This window comes from Protopterus annectens, chromosome 7.part0 (assembly GCF_019279795.1).
Source record: "Protopterus annectens isolate FY-2018-M chromosome 7.part0, PAN1.0, whole genome shotgun sequence".
NCBI classification, from domain to species: Eukaryota; Metazoa; Chordata; order Ceratodontiformes; family Protopteridae; genus Protopterus; species Protopterus annectens.
In genome coordinates this window covers 1,409,110,000-1,409,131,356 of record NC_056739.1, presented here as the reverse complement: position 1 = coordinate 1,409,131,356, position 21,357 = coordinate 1,409,110,000, and positions in this window count along the sequence as shown.

Below are 21,357 nucleotides of genomic sequence, written 5' to 3'. Positions count from 1 at the left end.
CTGTAGCTTATGAAGCTATATTTTTCCCAGCCCAGCATACAAATTATATTTGTTTTTTAACGATCATATTATAGCATCATTAATAAACTGAAATTAATATACATTTTAATAAGCTGGTCTTGTCCCATAACAGTTTTCTCCCTCTGACACTATCAGTGTTATGCCATACATATAATTATATTTTTATTTTTCTTAACTTGATAAAATACGCCTCAGCATCATAGTAGTCATCATCATTTTCTGTCAAAATAGAACTGTCATTGATTTGTGCATGCAGTGGCATTTCATGTGCAGGCGAGGTTAAACATTTTGTAATCACAGTCTTTAGAATAGAAAATGCTAAAATGATTACAAATATAATAAGTACAATGACAATACCCTGGATTATGCTAGTTCACAGGTTACCAAAAATACTGCCTAACCATCCAAAGAGTGTCCAATTTGTGGATGTGCTGTCCATCTCTTTGGCCCTTTGTTCCATGAAGTTTGCCAGTTTTTTCTGTTCATCATGATAGTCACTAGTATATGAACAGCAATGGCTCCCTACGAGAGCACATGACCCCCCCTTTTGCAGCAAGCATTATATCAAGTGCCATTCGATTCTGTAACACCACAGTTCACATTTCAGTCATTTCTCGATTTGCCATCCTGATGTGATGTGAAGTTTTGTTGGCCACCTCCTGTAGAATTTGGGCAAGTATTATGATTTCAAGCATTGTCCTTTGCACTCCATACCTAGGATTAAAAATTGAAAATACTTGCTCAGTCCAGTGGATTACTCACTTATTTCTCAGTCTACCTGCTGGTGGGTGTTCGGAATGTTGAATAGCAGGAATAATATAGCCTATAAAGCAACATCCACACCAGTCTGTAGGCAACCAGGGGTAGGCACGATTACTACAGATGTAGTATAGGTCACTTATCATGCCCATGCCAAGCCCCCAGTCATAGCTTTTTAAGTGCTAAAAGTTTAACAAACTTTCATGCCTGATGTCATTACATTTGCTTTTCCCTACTGGTACAGTCACAATTTCTGACATAATGTGTATCCATGTTGTGTGGTTGCAAGTTGTAGAGACACAACTTTGAAAAATCAGTTGCATTACTCCAGTTAAGCTGATGTCATTAAGGTCTTTTTCAAATGACACCTGTGATGCAGGGATGGGAATCATTGGAATCCCTGCCTTGGAATGATGAGGTATATGTGAACATATCCGGCAGTTTATTTTGTTTAGATTTTTGGCATATTGCCGAAGGACCGGCAATGAACTGTTTTCTCTCGATCAGTTTATAGAAGGGAACAGCAGGAGAAACAAAGCAAAAGTACCTGTTGTCACTGGATTCATCATGGACTGCTACTGAAATTGATCTTCTCACTGGGCAGATGATTTATCCGTCATGCCTCGATCTCCCTCTGTTGGCTGCGATGATTCATCTGGGGTCCCTACATGACAGGTCTTCTTGCAATGAGATGAATGGATCCACATTGGTAGTCCTGCACAGCAAACTGCAGTCATTAGCATGACCTGAAAACATCCCTTCCACCTCAGACTGAGGCAGTTTTTCCTCTGGAAAATTTTTTTATGTAGACCCAGTCAGCCGGTTGTAGTTGATGACAGGGTTGGTCAGGAGGCTTTGGTAATGCTGCTTTTACTGTTTGATGATATTGCTGCAAAATTTTGAGGAGTCTCCTACAATAACAAATCAGAGCATCAACTGACAAAGTTAAATCAGTATTTCCACTGGAGGAGTAGCTGGAAGGGCCATGGGTCTTTTCATTAATATCTCATATGGACTCAATTTCCTGGTGGTATTCAGTGAAGCCCTCATACTCATTAATGCTAAGGGAAGGGCTTTGGGCTACTTTAATGGGTATCAGCACAAATCTTTGAAATTTTATTTTAAGGGTCCTGTTTACCATTTCCACTAATCCAGATGACTGGGGATGGTTGGGGCAGTGAAGACTCAACTTAGTATTAAAAGCTTTACATAACTCTTTAAACAGATTATTATTAAAATGAGTTCCCTGGTCACTGTTACCAATGCTGGGTATACCAAATCTCAGTATATAATCAGATATATATTTTTTTTTAATAACTGTGACTGCATCAGCTTTGCAACATGGGTAAGCTTCCACCCATGCTGAGAACATACACACTACCACCAAAATAAATTGTAAATTATTAGTCTTAAGCATCTGGATGAAATCCAGCTGTATATTAACAAAAGGTCCCCAGGGTGGAGGTAAACATGTAGATTTGCTGTTGGCATGGTTGCTTATGTTATATTCCAAACAAATACTACAAGTTTGTACATACTGAAGTATCAAAGAGGAGACATGAGAGGCATACCAACTTTGGGTAATTTGATTAAATAAAGATGTCTAACATGTATGGGCCGGTAGATGATATGCCCATACTAGGTAAGGTAGCAAAGAGGCAGGTGCCACCAGTCGGCTGTCCGGATGTCACCATATGCCATCAGCGGATTTTCTGCATCCATCCTTGAGCCACCTCAGAACTTCTCCCTGTGATGCTTCAGCTTGAAAGGCTGACAATTTTGCAAAATCAAACACATCATTACTCTTGTAGTTTGTTGCTGTCAACATACAAAGATGTTTACAACAATTTACCACTGCTTGTTTAGCAGCTTGGTCTGCTAAGTTGTTACCTTTTGTAACAATGGTTAACCCCTTTTGATGTGCACAACATTTGATTACAGACAGCTTTTTAGGTAACAAAAGTGCATCCAACAATGATTTTATGTATCCTGAATTTTTTATTTGATTTCCTGAAGAGGTTAAAAACCCTCTCTCTCTCTCCAAAGTTGCCCAAAGTCATGTACCACCCCGAAAGCACAATGGCTGTCTGTAAAAATATTGGCCACCTTGTCTTTGACAAACTCGCAGGCTTTTTGCAAAGCCACTAGCTCAGCTATTTGAGCAGAGTGAACATCCTTTAATCTTTGTTGCAACAATATTGTTTCCTTGGTGCAGACTGCTATTCCCGAGATCAACTTTCCTGTTTGATCTCTTCCACAGGAACCATCCACAAACAGATGCATGTCAGCACTGGGTATAGGAGTGTCCTTTAAGTCCTCCCTAGGAGAAAGCAAATAGTTACATACACAATCATGCTCTTCACCATCCTCAGCAGTAGGCAACAAAGATGCAGGATTTAGAACAGGACAGTGGATCAGAGAAATAGATGGATCAGAAAGAAGTGTAAGTTCATATCTAGTTAGACGTGTAGTCAAGAAGGGATGAGTTTCATTTTAAGTAATAAAGATGATTTAGAGTGAGGGATAACTACTGTACGATCCTACTCTGCGATATTAAATGACCAAGATAACGTACCTGAGGGATAACTACAGCTGTAATTTTTTTTTTTTTTTTTGTTGACACTTTGTGTCCTTTTCCTGCAAGGATAGTCAGAAGATGAAAGGTATCCTGTTAACATTGCTGAAAGGAATTTGGTGCTATCAGTAAATGATTTACATATTGCACTAAGACAGACCCACCCGAAAATGTCACATTCTCCAAATCTTTTGTAGAATTTGAGAAAATAATGAAGAAGATTCAGTATGTCCTTGTGGCAACAGTGTCCAGGTATATTGCTGTCCCTGATAAGTAAAAGCAAACAGAAACTGTCAGGGAGAATAGGTATAGAAAAGAATGCTGAACATAAATCTATCACTGAAAAGTATCTAGCTGTAGGTAGTATGCAACTCAGTATTGTTGCTGGATTTGGAACAACACGAAAAGTAGGTAGTACTGGATTACTTACAGGCCTTAAGTCTTGTACAAATCTATAAGTATCCTTCCCTGGCCTTTTCACTGGAAAAATGGGAGTATTACAAGGGCTTTTAGCTGGTAATATTATTTCTTGCTGTATTAGAGACTGAATTACAGGTTTGATTCCCTGCTCTGCTTCCAGCTTTAGTGGATATTGTGGAACTCTGGGGAGTGGTTTTGATGGATTTAATTTTATTTTTACTGGTTCTGCTGATTTCAGTATACCTACTTCATTTGCATGCTTAGCCCACAAGTTGGCAGGTACCTGCTGTAGTAACTCTTTATCTGTCTGTATGCTTCCTGCAGGCTGTTCCTCAGCTTCTGCTAAAACTGCCAATACTTCCCCCTCTGATTCTGTTGGAACATTTAGATACACCCCTTCTGGGGGTACAGTAAATAGTACAACCCAGCTTACATAACAAATCCCTTCCTAGTAGGTTTACTGGTGCAGAAGTACTCAAAAGAAAAGAATGCTTTTCTTCACTCGGACCTAAAGAAATGGGGATGGGTTCTGAAACAGGATACATAACAGTAGCATTTGTTACACCAACTGCCTTTACTTTGTTTTATACTGGTATTTAACTGTCTGAAGTAACTTTTAATACAGACCTAGTGTTGCCAGTTTTACCAAGAATGGAATTGGCTTTGAATTTATGTTTACTTTAACATAGGGGCATGGGGTCTTTTAGTGGCAGCAAAGGGATTATGATTTATTTTTGTTTTATTACCCTGCCATAGTCAGTACAGTGATTTGCAGCACTTAGTATGGACTTTAAGTCTTTTTCCTGCCAGTCTATAAGCACTTGTTTCATTTGATTTTTGTATAGGGTTTGCAAACCCTGCACAAAGGCAGCTGCAATAGCTGGTTTAGCTTGTTTGTTTGGATCTGGTATTTCTAAATGTTTAGCAAGCACTGCCTTAAGATGACTCAAATAATCTGCACGGGCTTTCTCTTTATTTTGCCTACATGCCTGACACACTTTTGTAATTTACCAGTGCTATCATTTTATTTATTAGTGCATTTCCTGTGGGAATAAAATTTATTTTAGCCCTTTCAAGTAACTGTGTCCTTATTTTACTGGAGTAACTTTCCGAAGCATCTGGTTTAAATCTGTGAAAGTAGGGTTGTAATAATTTTTTTTTTGTTCTCGGTTCCTCAAACCTTTATGGATGTTTTTTTTGTTTCTCTTCTTTCAGTTAGAAAACATTTAGACATAGTATGCAAATCAGCATTAGCCCCCCCATTTTTTTAAAGGTGCCAAAAAAATCTTCTGCAGAGGCAATAGCCTATTGTCCTACCGTATCATGTGGGTGCTTGTAATGAGCCACAGGTCTATCAGACACTAGTGCTCCTGTTGGAAAGGTACAAGCTTGTTGAGAATGAGAGGAAGAAGAAAGAAAAAAAAAACTTTTTTTTTTTAACTGCAGATGCATATTCTAGGGATGAGAGTTGAACAGGAGAACTAAGTTCAGATGTAACAGTACCATGCTGACCTTGTGTTCAAAAATGCAGAGGTCTGAGAAACAGCAGACTTTTGTACAGGGGCCACCCATACCAGTACATATGGGGGTGGGTGCAGTAGCTACTGGAGGATTATTAGCCTCTTTAGACGTTTCTGCTTTTTGGCCATTTTCAGTTTGTTCCAAACCTGCTACGACAGGCTAAAGGGATCCCTTTTTACTGGTCTGTACTACCTTTTTAACATCTCTTACTTGTTGAAACAATTTCTGATTAACATCCTGCAACCCTCTTAATGCTGACTCATTTTCCCTTTTAAGTGCTTTACTGTACCAAGAATAAAATGCTGTAATTTGCTCCCCACATAATTTGCTTTTTTTCCAAAATGCCTTTCAATGTCAGCAATTTAGTCTTATCGTAAGTTCCATTTAATGGAAATACCCCACCAGCACAATTCTTAGTAAGCTGAAACCAGTCATACAGATATTTACAACTTTCCTCCCTATAATTAAAATACATAAAATATGCAGGTGTTCCCTTTTCAGGGATTTGATCTTGCTTGCTTATCTTTACTCCCATTTTTCTTATTTTTGTAAATCAGTAATAAAAATGTTAGGCTTACCTTACAACTCCTGTATTCTGGCAATTCTGAAGACAGAAAATAACTGTAGCAATCCACACACCATACAGGGAGGGAAGGGTAGGAAGTCTGTCACCATGCAGCAACAGAGGAGAGGTTTCAATCAGCCTTTTCCTACAGCACCCCCTTGCTTTTGTTCCTGCGTGAACTCAAAAGTTACAGCTCCAGCATTAACTGTAGCAATACACACACCATACAGGGAGGGAAGGGTAGGAAGTCTGTCACCATGCAGCAACAGAGGAGAGGTTTCAATCAGCCTTTTCCTACAGCACCCCCTTGCTTTTGTTCCTGCATGAACTCAAAAGTTACAGCTCCAGCATTGTGGTTGGGATAACGGGGTGGATAGGTACTGTGCCCAGAACTGACCACTCTTTCAGACCCTCTGAGGGTACTTTCACACAATCACACTAAGTCCCAGCATGCTTTTGGGCTCATGAATTTATTTTAACAATGCATACCTCTACGTCCTATCATGCGGTAGGCTCATGAATTTGTTTTAACAGTATATAGTCTACGTCCCAATCATGCTATGGGCTCATGAACTTGTTGTTCAGTCTACTTCCCAATCATGCTGTGGGCTCATGAACTTGTTTTAACTTTACAGTATACATCCCAATCATGCGGTGGGCTCATGAACTTGTTTTAACTTTACAGTATACATCCCAATCATGCGGTGGGCTCATGAACTTGTTTTTACTTTACAGTCTAGGTCCCAATCATGCGGTGGGCTCATAAACTTGTTTTAACTTTACAGTACACATCCCAATCATGTGGTGGGCTTATGAACTTGTTTTAACTTTATTTTTAGCTTTTAACTTTTTCTTTTCTTTTTCTCATACACTGACATAATAAAAACATCTCTCATACTTCTTACCTTTCAATCCTGAGGGTACCACCCTCAACACAAGGTGCCTCCTTGTGTTAATTTGTCTTTTACTGTATGTGCACATACATTTACTACACTCATTTACTGTGGGATCCTCCCACTATTACTTGTATATCTTACAACCACTCAGTCAAACAAAAACACAGTCATGCACTTATACTACAAATATAGTTATGCACTTATTCTACATTTTGCTAAAATTGCCTAAAAGAGAGAAAGAAAAAAAAAACACAAACCAACCCTTTTCCCTAACAAAACAATTTCCCTTCCAAGGCTAGTATGTTTGCACACCCTGAATAGCTGCACATCTGGGTCTCTGACTATTCCATACAAAGCAGTGTGGAATTCACAGAAAATCTGTGATGGGCACTATTCCAGAACTGCCCTGCAGCAATACCAAAGTTCAGATCCAGAGAACGGCACCAATTGTTAATTTGTCATAAATAAATAACATTAAGAATTTACCTTATATGCCTTTAGTCAGGAACAACACTTCAGGATGTGCAAACAGAAATTTTATTCTTACAGAGCTGGGAGACAGTCTTCATAGCAGATGTCAAAATAGTCTCTCAGAGACAAACCACATTTTTATACATTTTTCTTATCAAATCTGGTCATGCACTTTCATTACGTTACAATGACTGTTTCCTATAGAAAACATTGCAAATGTCCTCATCTCTCATGATTTTCACCTCAGATGTCACGTGAACACCTTCCTATATATGATTCACCTGCTTCCAAGGTGTCTTGTTTCTGACCTTGGATGTTTCAAACCTGCTCTAGCAACAATGCACTCTTAGCCTGGAGGAGTCAGGCTAACAAATTCCTTTTTGTAATAACTACATGCCTCATTTCATGCAACACGTACTTTTCTCTCTTATTACATACTAAAAGAATGCAGTTTAAAAGACAGCAATACTGTAGCTTATGAAGTTGTATTTTTCCCAGCCCTGCATGCAAATTATATTTGCTTTTTAACAATCATATTATAGCATCATTAATAAACTGAAATTAATATCCATTTTAATAAGCTTGTCTTGTCCCATAACATCATTCACGATCCAAATGGACAGTAATACAGTCTGCTAATATGTATTTATTGATAAAAGCATAATCTAGAGGATAAACTTTTACAATTGGCATGAAAGTAGTTTAAATTTTTTTGAACTGTGCTTTCAAACGTTAGTGGTGGCTGTGGATTCCTTATGAACATTTGCTATATAACTCAATAACTGTATAATAACTGCTGAAAATTCATGGAGAAGCAACCCATTAAATCTGCAAGTAGAAACATCTAAGTCACATTTTTTGTAAGAGGGTGAACTACCCTGCACCCCCACCCCACAACCTTACTCAGATATACTAGCTGCACAGTTAGTCAGCCATTGGGAAACAGAAACACCCGTCACAGTAAAAAACAGGAGCTGCATGTACTGCTATCATGCAGTGCACCATAAAACAAAAAACACACTCCACACATAACCTCTTTGGATAACCAGGATCAGGCAGATTCAGTTCCATGAGACTGTTTTTGTTAAATGGTAGATATCTCAGTGGCAACATCTCCAGTTAAGATCTGGAAGGCTAACCTTGAAATTCAGCAGCTCTAGTGCAATGCACCATCAAGGTTTTCCTAGTAGCCTGGCATCACAGGCAACCATTTCTCTCTTATTAAAGTTCCCCAGATTTATAAAAACATGAAACATCTAGATCATCAGATCTTTGATGAAACATTTAAAACTTGAGAGCAATGGTCAGGATGAGATGGGGGGAAAATATTTAAGCTATGAAAAAAATATTAGACTTCCTCCAAATCAGAATTTTACAGTTTTAACTAGTACATGTTTGATAACATCATGGTTAACCTCAAAGGGAGACATTGATATGAATGAGAAAAATTCCGGTGGCAATATCAAGACAAAGCAGACTAAAAACAGAAGAGTTGAGACTGATGTATGTATGTATGTATGTAAGATTATCCCAAACAACAGCATGGGCCAGCTGATGCAGTTTACCCTTCTAACAGAGATTTCAAGTTGGATCTTGGAGATCCAGTCTAAACATTACCCATCTGTTATGCAACTTTTTTAGACAAATGTCTTGTACATGTGTAGATGCTCAAGACTGGCCTTGCACATAGTTAAATTAGGGAGTTGCCTAGTTCTGTGTTGGTAAGGGTGCTTTTTCCCTAGTTATTCATTTATTTTTTACAGCAATATTTCTTTACTCTGATAAATAAATAAATAAATAAAATGCTGCTATTTAAAAAAAATATGTGCCCACAGCTCAGTGGGTGCTGGGCAGTGGGGGCCATTTGGATCCAGCACAAGTAGGGTCTGTCTGGCGGCCCCATAAGATTACCAAAAAAATGTGTTCACCCTTATCTCTGATTATGGCTGGTGCACTGTTTTATTGTCATCTGCTGCTCAGTTTATGTGAAAAGCTACAAGAATTCTCCCTCTATCACTGGCTTGAATGTAGAGCCAATGGCAAAGAGGGTTCCTGCAGCTTTCAAAGCATGGGTATTTTTGTACAGTCAAGTACCTGGTTATACATAGCTCTAAACCTGCTTTCTTTTCTACCTTAGTGGAACCATGTGGAAACCATTATGGGAAGATAGCTCTTGACTGAACACAGTGAGTTATGTGCATAGCTTCTTTTGGGTTAGGTCATAATGACAAGGAGGGAAGAGTACCTCAGAGAAGGGAAAGCAGAATTTACACAGAGGTAGGATTGTGTCTTGGCATGTGCGCACATGCATACATGTTTGTGTGTGTGTGTGTGTGTGTGTGTGTGTGTGTGTGTGTGTGTGTGTGTGTGTGTGTGTGTGTGTGTGTGTATAGTTATCTGTGTAGGGCAATGTTGGGGATGGCAGTGTATGACTTGTTTACAAAATGCAGTCTAGTTTGAAGAACATATCTTCTTTGTTGTCATTCATATTACATTTTAGTGGTCTGAGAAAGAAACAGATATTCCAAAATTGTGCATATTGCAGATGTACATATTGTCTTATAAGAAGAATATAACAAAATAAGTAACTTATTACTTTCAAACACATGATTTTCAAATGCATGATGGAGAGAAAACATTTTGCATCAGAATAAACAATTAAATACAAATGTAATAACAACAATCTACATTTTCAAAAATATGATGACAGGTAGCATCTCTCTTGGGTTGGGAGTATCGGAAAATGTTTCTAGGTGCAAGAAGACCCACTTGCCTGGCAAAGCTTCTAAGTGGTATGGCATTCCTAGTGCCAGACATCATACTAGATATTATTCCTTATTAATTCCAAAACAGTAGTGGTTTCCAATTTAAATATTGGTAAATCTGGTATAAATTTAGAGTAGAAATGATGCTTACTTTCTATGTACCAAAGTTCATAACATAATAAAATATGCATGTTTATCTTAATATAAATATGTCTAGTCAGTATAATTGCAATAATAATATGACCCTTTAAAGTAAGGCCAACATTTTAGCCAGTGCTGTACTTCTGTGAAAACCACTATTTTCCTCAGACACTGGTTTTGCTGCACGTTTAGACCCCCCCCCCTCCCAGTCTATATCTGCCTCTTGTGTACTTGTGAGCAACTGACTTAAGCAGATAAAAGTTCCTGGGTAGTTTCTGAGAACAGGCAGTTGTGTTTAGTGCATTTACATGGTTAAACAAAAAAGAAGTACTACTACACAGACCCCGGATTTACTAATCTTCCGTGCAGGACTAGCTTAGTCCTGCACGGAAGTGACTGTTTAGGAGAAGGATGGCAATGTGCCATGCATATTAATGATATGAGCTGCCAGAGCTCCTAGGCTTATATGGAGTGTGTAAGAGTGCAGGGGGCATGTCTGAGAGCAGAGCTTTCAGAATAAACATGCCCCCACAATGTAGAACAGCAAAAAGGAGTATGCAATGAGTGATACCGCTCACAGGTGACCGCATATCCCCACCAATAGTCCCCCTTGTGTATAACAGCAACAGAATGTAGAAATAAAATGAAGAAACCCTTTTTTTCTTTAAAAACCCAATTACAGCTAACCGTAGGTGCACGGGTGTGCCCATCACTTAGCTACAGTTAAAGCAGCTTAAAAAGCTGAAGAGGATAACAAGGAATATATATGCAAATGAAACAGCATAGCAATAGTGTAGTGGGCAGAGCATTTGCCTTATGAGCAGGCATTCCCTGTGCAGCACATTCCATTTTACATGGCAAAGCACATTATGACCAATATTTTTGTTGCATAACCCACTAAATAACATATATTTATGAACTGGAGTACCACAGTAAATGCACATGTGAGGTGTCAGTGTCATAATGAATAAGGCACTAGTAAGCAGGTGTAAACACAAATAAGCAGTAGTAAGCATATTTAAGCACTAGTAAGCAGCCTTAAGCCCATTTGCATGGTGGTAAGCAATATCTACACTGGCTAAGCAATTCTAAAGCTAACTCTCTTGAAGCAGATGTAATGGCAGGTTAGCAGTGCTTACCATCATGCAAACCCGCTTATATCTGCTCAAAAGTGCCTTAATCACTCTGTATCCAACAGCCCTTGTTCTGCCCATCAACAAAATAAACATCCATGCAGGTCTCAAACTCAGGACCATATACACGACTGTCCCAGTAGTTATCCACCAAGCCATCACAGAAGTACAGAAGAATGAGGTAGTAGCAAACAAGTCCTCACCATAGTATAACCAACCTGAACCTGGGAAAGGCATCAGTATACACTCATATGTTCCATAACCGACTACATAACATAGATATGTGAACTGGAGTACAGCAGTAAGCCCAGAAGTGAGGTGTAATTGTAATAGAGTGTTGAAGTCCCCAGTAAAACACAAGGACCCCACAGAGTATACGTACACATCAATCAGGGATACCAGGCATACATATAACGTATAATGAATAATAACACAATGCCAAAAAGTCATTATAATGAAGGCCTAATGTAAGCAATGCTAAGCATTACACAGGTCAGCTTAGGAGGTGTGAGCAATGTGTAGACCAGCTAACTTTGTGCCCAGTGGTATACCCCTTTAAACAATGCCAACCTTAGGTAAGCAGGTTTGCCCATAGCTTAGCCTTTTCAAAACCGACCAATCACAGAAATGTGCGGGAAATCGGCCCTACTTAAACCCAAGAGGTGGGAATACATCTCATAAATGGTTGTAGCTTCCCCTTGCAGGCACTATGACAATAAGGGGAGAATGATTACACTTCTGGGCGCAGCGCTGGTGCATCCAGGAGTCCAAGGTCATGGCAGGAATTTTAGTTAAAGACCATGCACAGAGACTGCTGCAGGGCCAGTACTAGGGCTCTCAATATAAGGTGGAGGCCTGGGACCATCTCGTCAGTGACCTCACCAGTGCCACTGGCATATCCCGAACTGGTGAGTAGGTCAGGCACCACTATGCCGACCTGAAGCTACGGAAGGAGGATCTCTTGGTGGAGTGGCTCCAAGAGGCTAGAGCATCAGGGGATGTTCCAGACATGTGTAAGTATCACCCCAGTATGTGTGTAATAATTGCCAGCTCAGGTATATCATGGATAGGTATGGCTCAATATTCCTCATATTCCCCCCACAGCTGCAATGGAGTGGGCCGAGAACCAGGAGGCCCACATCAGCAGCCTGGCAAGGTTGCAATGCAAGGCAGGTCAGTAATACACATGCTCTTACTGTCATAGGAAATAAAAATAACAGTAGTAGTAAATTAATTGCTAGTATAAAACCTGTATTGTTCAAGGCAAGTACTGCATACCCTAGAGAATATGGCAGGAAGAGTCTCATATTATTGGCATGTCAATAAAAGTGTAATATCCTGACAAAACAGGTCTAACTGGTGGACTGCATGTGTATATTCTGGTATCATATGATAATGTAGATTTGTAATCATGTAATAGTACTGTTGCATTAAGCACTGTTACCCACACCATGCACCATAAATTGAATGTGTAGGAATGCCTGTATATGACAGGTGTAATCCTCAGAGGCCATTTAGTACAACTGAGAGACACATTGACAGTAAAAAGGGAAAATGCAGACAACAAAAAAATGAATAGCACATGCATCTGAGATGTGAACTGTTGTTTTTTGAGCACACACAGCCATGGTTCAAATCCTGCCAGTGGTAGTAGTCTGCATACAGAATCATACCCCACAACTGTACAGATATGTCCAGAATGTCTATTAAAGTGTCCCATATCTATTGCCTCTCAACCTATCCCCCTGGGAAATCAGTGGGATGATCCCAGACGTATAGGCAGCAAACAGGAAATACAACTGATTAACTCACATCTATGACAACAAACCTGGCACACTAGCAACTCCCCAATACCTTATGTGACTAAGAAGCCATGTATGTCCCATTTACATGTTAAGCTGGGGTCAGAGTGTGTACAGTAACAGAGTGAGATGTATGTGCATAATAGTAATGTGGAACCTGGTACTTTGTGTGGGAATATTCAAGTAGTCCTAATAAACATTCCTCCCACAGGTCAGTCAGATACCAACACTGTGCCCAGAAATACAAGAATGATATGCAGTTGCTCTGAATAATGAGGCATTACACATCACTGTTGCCCACACTGTCCTAAAACATATAACTTTCTAGGAAATCTGTATAAGAGTGTTGTTATAAAGGGTCAGAATGCATAAGCACAGGGGATTAATAAGACAGAAAGCAGATTGGATATACAGCAATATCAATATAGCAGACACAACTGTGATGGACAGTGTTTAAGTTGTAGCAGACACAGCCATGATATGAATCCTGGGAGTGGAATTAGACTGCATACAGATTCATACATCACAACTGTACAGATGAGGCCAGAATGTCCAGTATATGTACTCATATCTGCTGCCTGTCCCCCTGGTAAGTCTGTGGGATGATCCCAGATGGGTAGCCAGCAAACAATGAATACAAGTGATTGTCAACCATCATGAGAACACACCTGTCACTGTAGCAACCCCCAAAACTGATAGGAGAGTAATACTTCAATTATGTCATATCTACGCTCCCATGTTGTCAAGCAGAGTGTGTACAGCAACAGAGTGAGATGTATGTGCATAATACTAATGTGTAATCTGGAACTTTGTGTGGCAACAGTCAAGTAGTGCTAACAAACATTGCTCCCACAGGTACGTTAAATATAAACACTGTGCTGAGAAATACAGACCAGTATATAACCTGTACTGGTACTGTCCACCCTGGTATTGTAATGGATTGTGAGTGTTGCCGTTTCTCTGAATAATAAAGTACCACAGGTCACTGTCACCTACACTGTGCTACATAATATAACTGTGGAGGAATGCATGTATGTGTGTGTGTCAGGTCACTAAAGGTGGAAGAGGGCAATATTCTAGATATGTCCAGGCAAACCAGCATGTGGTCAACACATGGCCAGAGTCTGTAGCATAGTGCAAAACATCAACCCAGAATCTGGGCATATGTGTACAAACAGTCAGTGTTAACAAACATTCCCTCTACAGCTATACCAGGTAAGAGGTGTATAATGCAGGTAAAACGGGTTCATGTGTAATGACAATGACAGCCATATCACTGTCCAAAATAAGGCTATAGGTTAGTGTAGTAAGACTTGTAAGGTACAGATAACAGCACTAACAAGGAAAGTAGTGTGGACTACAGGAATATACTACTTGTTAATTGACACCCCCGCACCTTATCTCCAACAATATTCAACATACCCACCCGAACTGGTATGTAATCACTCTGATAATGTCCAACTGTTTGATAAATATTTTAATGGTTCCCATGCATGTGCCATATTGAATTATTTCAACATTGTTGGCATAATGCCATCAATGTACCTGTATGCTGTTCTTATTACCACTGTGGTCCAATATATTCTTGTGTTCTTTTTGCTATGCAACTGTTCCGTATCTGGTGTCTGGGTTGATGAGAATATCTATACATGCTGTTATACCTAACCCTGGAATGTGTTGACTATTACTAACCCATATATGATGATGAAATCTAAACATTATAGCACGCTTGGGAAGGCCGTTCCCAGCAGACCAACTTGTCCCACCTCAGCTGGCCGTGGCATCAGGCACCAGCATGTCTGGGGCACAACCCCGGACCTCCCTGTCCATTGATCCTGCACCACCTTCAGGTGGAACTGCCTCAGGGGATGGGGCTCGCCCCCCCGGGAGTGGACATGGACAGGCACCTGTCATCCATCGCCAGGTCAGGATTGTGGTGAGTAGAGTGATCAATGAGCAGTTTGGTGATCTTCTTCACCAGCTCTTGGGCAGTGTGTCATGATTAGAGAGTCAGCCTCGTTCTGCAGCTCAGCCCCCGGCACAGCCACCTTTAGGGCTGTGAAGGTGCAGTGGTGACTGCCCGAGGGTGGGGACCTCAGTCTCACTGTTACCACTAGGGGGCTTGTGGGCTTCCAATATCCCAACACCCCTCCCCATCAAGGTGTTTACCCCCCACATGTGTCATATACCGCCCTTTTATGCGTCTTGTGTGTCTTGTCTTTTAACCTATCCAACCTACCTCTCCAAATATACCTACTAACCCTCCTCAACATCCCACTCTCACCTGAAAAAAAGAATAAAAGGGCAATCTGTTCCCACTAAAAAATATCGCCCCATACATAGCTGTCCATTTCACACACATGTCCACTGGACACATGTAATCTGGTCTAATTGGCATTACAACTTATTATTGTTGTCCTCACCCCTCTGCCAGGGGTTTGAGTGTCCAAATCTACCTCCAAATTCAGTGTATATCCACAGCTGTTGCTGTAGAAGAAATGGGCAACTATGGGCCTTCCCTCCACCCTTCCTGCACATCCCTAGCTATTTTCCCTACTGTCTTTCCCTCTTTGTCACCATTTTCCTATCAAGCTTTTTTTCTTTTCTTTTAAAGAAATTAGCACGGGGGTAAGCGGGAGTAAGCACTTTTAAGCAGCAGTAAGCGGGTCTAAGCCTGCTTACGTGGGGGTAAGCAATGCGTACACTGGTTAAGCAATTTAGAAGCTGAGTACAAGAAACTGTAACTGGAAGTTAGCAGTGCTTACCTCCATGCAAACCCGCTTACAACTGCTTTAAAGTGCCTTAATCACTATGTATCCAATGGCCCATGTTCTGCCCAGCAACAAAATAAACAGCCTCTGCAAGGCTCAAACCCAGGACCCTGCACACCATAGATAAAGTGATTTACTACTAAGCCATGCCAGATATACATAACCTTGATGATTTCAAAAACATATCATCCAAACAGATACAGCATATCTATATATGTGTTTTATATATATATATATATATATATATATATATATATATATATATATATATATATATACATATATAGAAATATATATGAACATATATTCATGTGAAAGCCTACATCAACACATATATATGTCTACACCTACATGTCTACATATACATATACACAGCAAGTTACATATATGTAAGCAGATATATATGTAGGTATATACGGACATAGTAATATATATGTAAGCAGATATATATGTAAGCAGATATATATATATATATATATATATATATATATATATATATATATATATATATATCCATATAGGTATATATGGACATACACGTGTAGATATCAGTGGGAGATTAACTAAATCATATGTGTCCACGTGCACTGTTAATGAGGTTGAGAGACCCCAAACTATATACGTCTTGTACGAATAGGTATACCCCCCACAGCCAAACATGTCCACCCTGCAATACACTACCAAGTGTTGCAGATATCATAACCAGGTCTTGACATGACATGGGCACAAGATTTTAACAGTACTACGTCCCACCTGTATGATGTCAGGCTGGTATTGGTAACATATCATGCAGTACAGTCTGGCTCCCATAGGAAATGTAAAATGTGGAAGCTATCAACATCCCCAGGATACCTATACACAGACACATATATGCAGATACAGATATACATATTTATATATATATATATATATATATATATATATATATATATATATATATATATATATACATATATATATATATATATATATATATATATATATATATATATAGATATACATGTGACTACACATACACATGCAGAGATATGTGCAGTAAGATACTTATGTAGTTGGTGCACACAATATGGAACAGCCACTATGCCTACAATTAACACCCTAACAACTGGACACTGGATGAGCCACCCATACAAATGACATTCAGTGCCTGCAACATATACCCACAGAGAGGTCATAGGATAAAACACCACACACAGGTTTTCAGAAATGGAAAACCTTTATTTGTGCACTATTACAGTTTTATATGCCATGTCATATAGCTGTTCAGACACTGACATCCATATAAACAGAGTAATGCAACTGTGAAACAGTTATACTAATACAGTAGTCTGGAAAGGTTCAAAACTGTTGCTGTCCTGGTCAAACCCTCCAGATTGTACAATAGTGAAGACAGACTGGGCCACAGGATACCACACAATCAACAGTAAGTAATGCAGGTGTATAGTCCAGCAGCCTCTATCTGTACACAATCACTAGGTGGTAAAGACTTCAGTTGACCAAATGGGATGTAACTGTTACGTAACAAGGCATAACTGACACCATCACAGACACACTGGCAAACAGAACAGTCTGTATGGCAGGAGGCAGTAGGCCTGCAGTAACCCACTTTATGTAAGTAATGTCAAGATAGGTGAAATTTATGGTACTGCACATCCAGATACTTTAAGGCAGCTCACCCCTGATACCCCCACATTTTGTAACAGCCTAGGTTATGTATGGTGCATCCCCCCTAAACTTAATAATACGGGGCTATATACCACTGTTACATACACTGGCCTCTGGAGTGCATATGTACACACATGTATTGTGTAGGTGAAGCCCACACATATATTTCCCCAGCCCCACCATATGTGTGGGTATACAACAGTAGTGGACTGCTGGAAGGAATGTCAGCATAGTATATGTATATGTGCATATGTTTCACTATCTGTATATGTGTAGACATATAATGTTCTGTATATGTATATATCTGGGTGTGTATATGCATATTTATGTACGTATACACACCCATCTATATATATTGATATGTACATGTGTAATTATCTATATAGATAACTGGATAATCATATGTACATATATATTCATCATATGTCCTGAACATGGTGTGTAGCTCTACCTCAGCCCCTATAGTCCCAACTTCGTATTGCAAGGGGATGTCAGGTATGTATAGCAGGTATATTAGTAGACTATTGCTACTGTAATAGGGATTGTCTTCACAGACATGGTGTGTGTAGGAGGTCACATCTGCTTTTCACATGTGTGCCATTGGCTACTGACAGACATCCTGAGGACATCATAGTACAGTACCGCTGCAAGCATGTAATGCTCCTGTGGACTACAGCAGAGATATTGGCCAATAGATGTGGACATTCTGACACACTCTGTACAGTCCAGAGGTATACAGAGAACCCCTTAGTGTAGAACATGTGGACCAAGCCTGACAATATGGATGCTAACAGCCATGTAGATGAGTATAACACATAACGACTGGTATACATTCGCCCCCATAGGTTATGCATTCACACACCCCTGTCTGTCCTGACACATAGTAACTGCTGGTACAGAGGTGCCATGGCCACATACTACCCACTATATATTGACATACATTTGTACAGCATCCCACCGCAATGTCTGACATACATGACTGTTAAGTGAGACCCAGCAGCAGTACATCTGGTAAGTATCTGGACATGACATCTCACTAGGTAAGTACACTAAGCTGCTAGACATGTAACAAAGCACTGTGCAGGCTGCAGGAAGACTGGTTCAACACTGCCCTACATCTCCTATGGGGGAATGCACATGTACCTGCATATATAACAGGCATGTCACAGCACAGGGTAAGATACACCTGTGTGAAAGTGCATAACCACAACCAATGTAAACACAGCCACAGCCACATATGGTAAGCTACCATAATATTACAGTATATGGAGTATCTGTCCAACACCATCCTCATATGTGCCACTTACACACTAACCCTACATATACTGGGCCACTACACAGTGTGGCCTGATGCCTGTCTGTGGTATGGGACATGTGTGTGTATGGCCCTGCAACCATGTAACCTATACGGTAGCATACATTGGAGCAGCACGTAACATCAGATAGGATGGGACCTAGAACGATGACATACCACAGTCTCTACACAGACCAAGGTACATATTAACAATACACACACTGTCGACATTCACCATAAGTACACAGACCTCAGTACTGTACAAACAACCACAGAATATCCAGGTTATGTCATCAAATTTAACCCCTACTGTACATAACATGTCTAGCAGTCTGATCTCTCACTGGCTTATCAGATATGATGACACTAATCATGGTGTACAGCATATATGCACCTCTTAATGCATGACATATGTACAAAGGTTGACAGAGTTGTGGCTGGAAGCACATACACAGGGCCAGTATTGACATGTTGCTGTGATAGCATCATGCATTTACTGCTGTAACAGGGTTTGTCGCAACATATGTCCTGTGAGGGCTATGAAGTCAGTAACTGTCACAGCTTTCACCATCTACAGACTGCAATCCTCACACTACCTTCTGCAGTTCACAGATACATGCTCTGTGGGTAACACATGAAACCGAAGGCACCACACAATGCCCAGTCTCCAGATGCCCCTACAGATGGGGAGTCCTCATAAATATAGAACTGACATGGCAGGTATTAATACATGTAGGACAATCATATCCGCACACACCCTGTTAAACCAACATTACTCCGAATGCAGTATAGCAGCACTTACAGTCTGTAGTCAGGTCAGGCACATCCCCCTCCTGTGTGTTGGCCTGTATCTACAGTGTATGTTGACAAAGGTAAATCTCCAATCCATCTGAGATGCTGTTTGCCAAACAACAGATCGAGTGTGTTGCCATGCATTTGGCCATGGGAATGTTATCACAGCTGTTCCACATGCAATCAGCTAGGGGAGGGCTGCAATTCAGGTAGAGGACATCAGCTGATCATGAGCATTACCTAAAATACACATGCTGCTGCCTAAACAAAGCAGGTGTATGTCTCCACATCCACCAGTGAGGGAGTGAGAGACGCAGACAGAGGCAAAGACAAGTCAGTAAGGGGTGGGAGAGTAAAACATAAGCATGTTTGCATCACACACCAACCAGCACAGGGTATCAAACCCCTGACAACTATGTAGGGCTATCACAGTTCTATGAAGTTATTGGATGCACCACATAGGTTACTTGTTGTGGAGCCCTCAGAACATATATGTGATGGTGAGTGACATCTGCAACAGGGATATGGTAGTGATACAGTAGGTGAAGTACACATGCCTGTCCACATGAACAGGTGCCAGCATCAACACAGCCACACTCTCACAGGGACGCACACACATTGACACACTTGACTGGGTCAGGATTACAACTCATCACTAGTGATATTGCCACAACACATTACTGTGCAGGTATCACATGCACCACACAGGTCATACGGAGGTTATATGGGCAAAGGGTATGGAGAGGTGTCTGACATCACACAGCATGCTTCAATATGCCAATAGGCATTGTAGTGACTGTGAATGTGATCATAAACATCATACAACACACACTCAAACACACAGGGTGCTAGTGCTGACATGCATGGGTGCATTTCTGCATGGGTGTATGGTGGTCGGCTGTGCCAGATGGTTATACAAAGCTAAGTGATAAGCTAGGTGATGGGTATATCTTGGCATCAGGCCACATGACAATAGTCTGCATTGTGGCTCAGGGCTGTAGTTTCTGCATTTGCACACACAGGTGGGTATTGTATCCTCAAAAAGTCACCTGAGTGACTATTGTGTGTGGCCAATGCTGTGCATAGCTTGCCATGTATGTGTTCCTTAGCCCATGACATGGATGGTGTTTGCAATGTGCACACCTCCCACATGCATGTACAGTGAAATGTGGAACTGTACCTGGGGTGTCTGGCCCATGTTGTGTACAGAGATTATCATCAGATGTGCCAGTCTTGGCTACCTTTGGTGGGAACTGGTAATGGACAGCAGGTTTATCCTGCACCTACATTTATAGCATGCTAATGGCATTTCCTGGTGTCAGTAGCATCTGTCCAGTTTCAGGCATGTTATGTCCTTTGTGGGTCAAATTTGATGGCACCACAGGTGTTGCAGGTGTCCAGTGGGGAACACGGGGAGGTTCACTGTCTGCATGTACATGCCTATTGGAAAGATGGACAGGGTGCCATGCCCTCTGTAGCCCACTGCAATCACTCCATAATTACTATCAGTGGCCAATATGCAGTGTACTACACACATATTGGTTGTTGCCTAGGCATGTGTTTGTGTGCGTGTGTATGAGACATGGGTTGAGAGTGTGCTCTGGGTAATACTGGGGTTGCTAACTGTGATTGTCTGGCCTTGATGTCACATGTATGGGTATGGATTTGCACCCCAGCCACTCAGCTATTTCACATCTGTTATCCCTGTACAGTGGACATTGTGATATATACTAGGGCCACCATATAAGAAATTTGCAAAATCCACT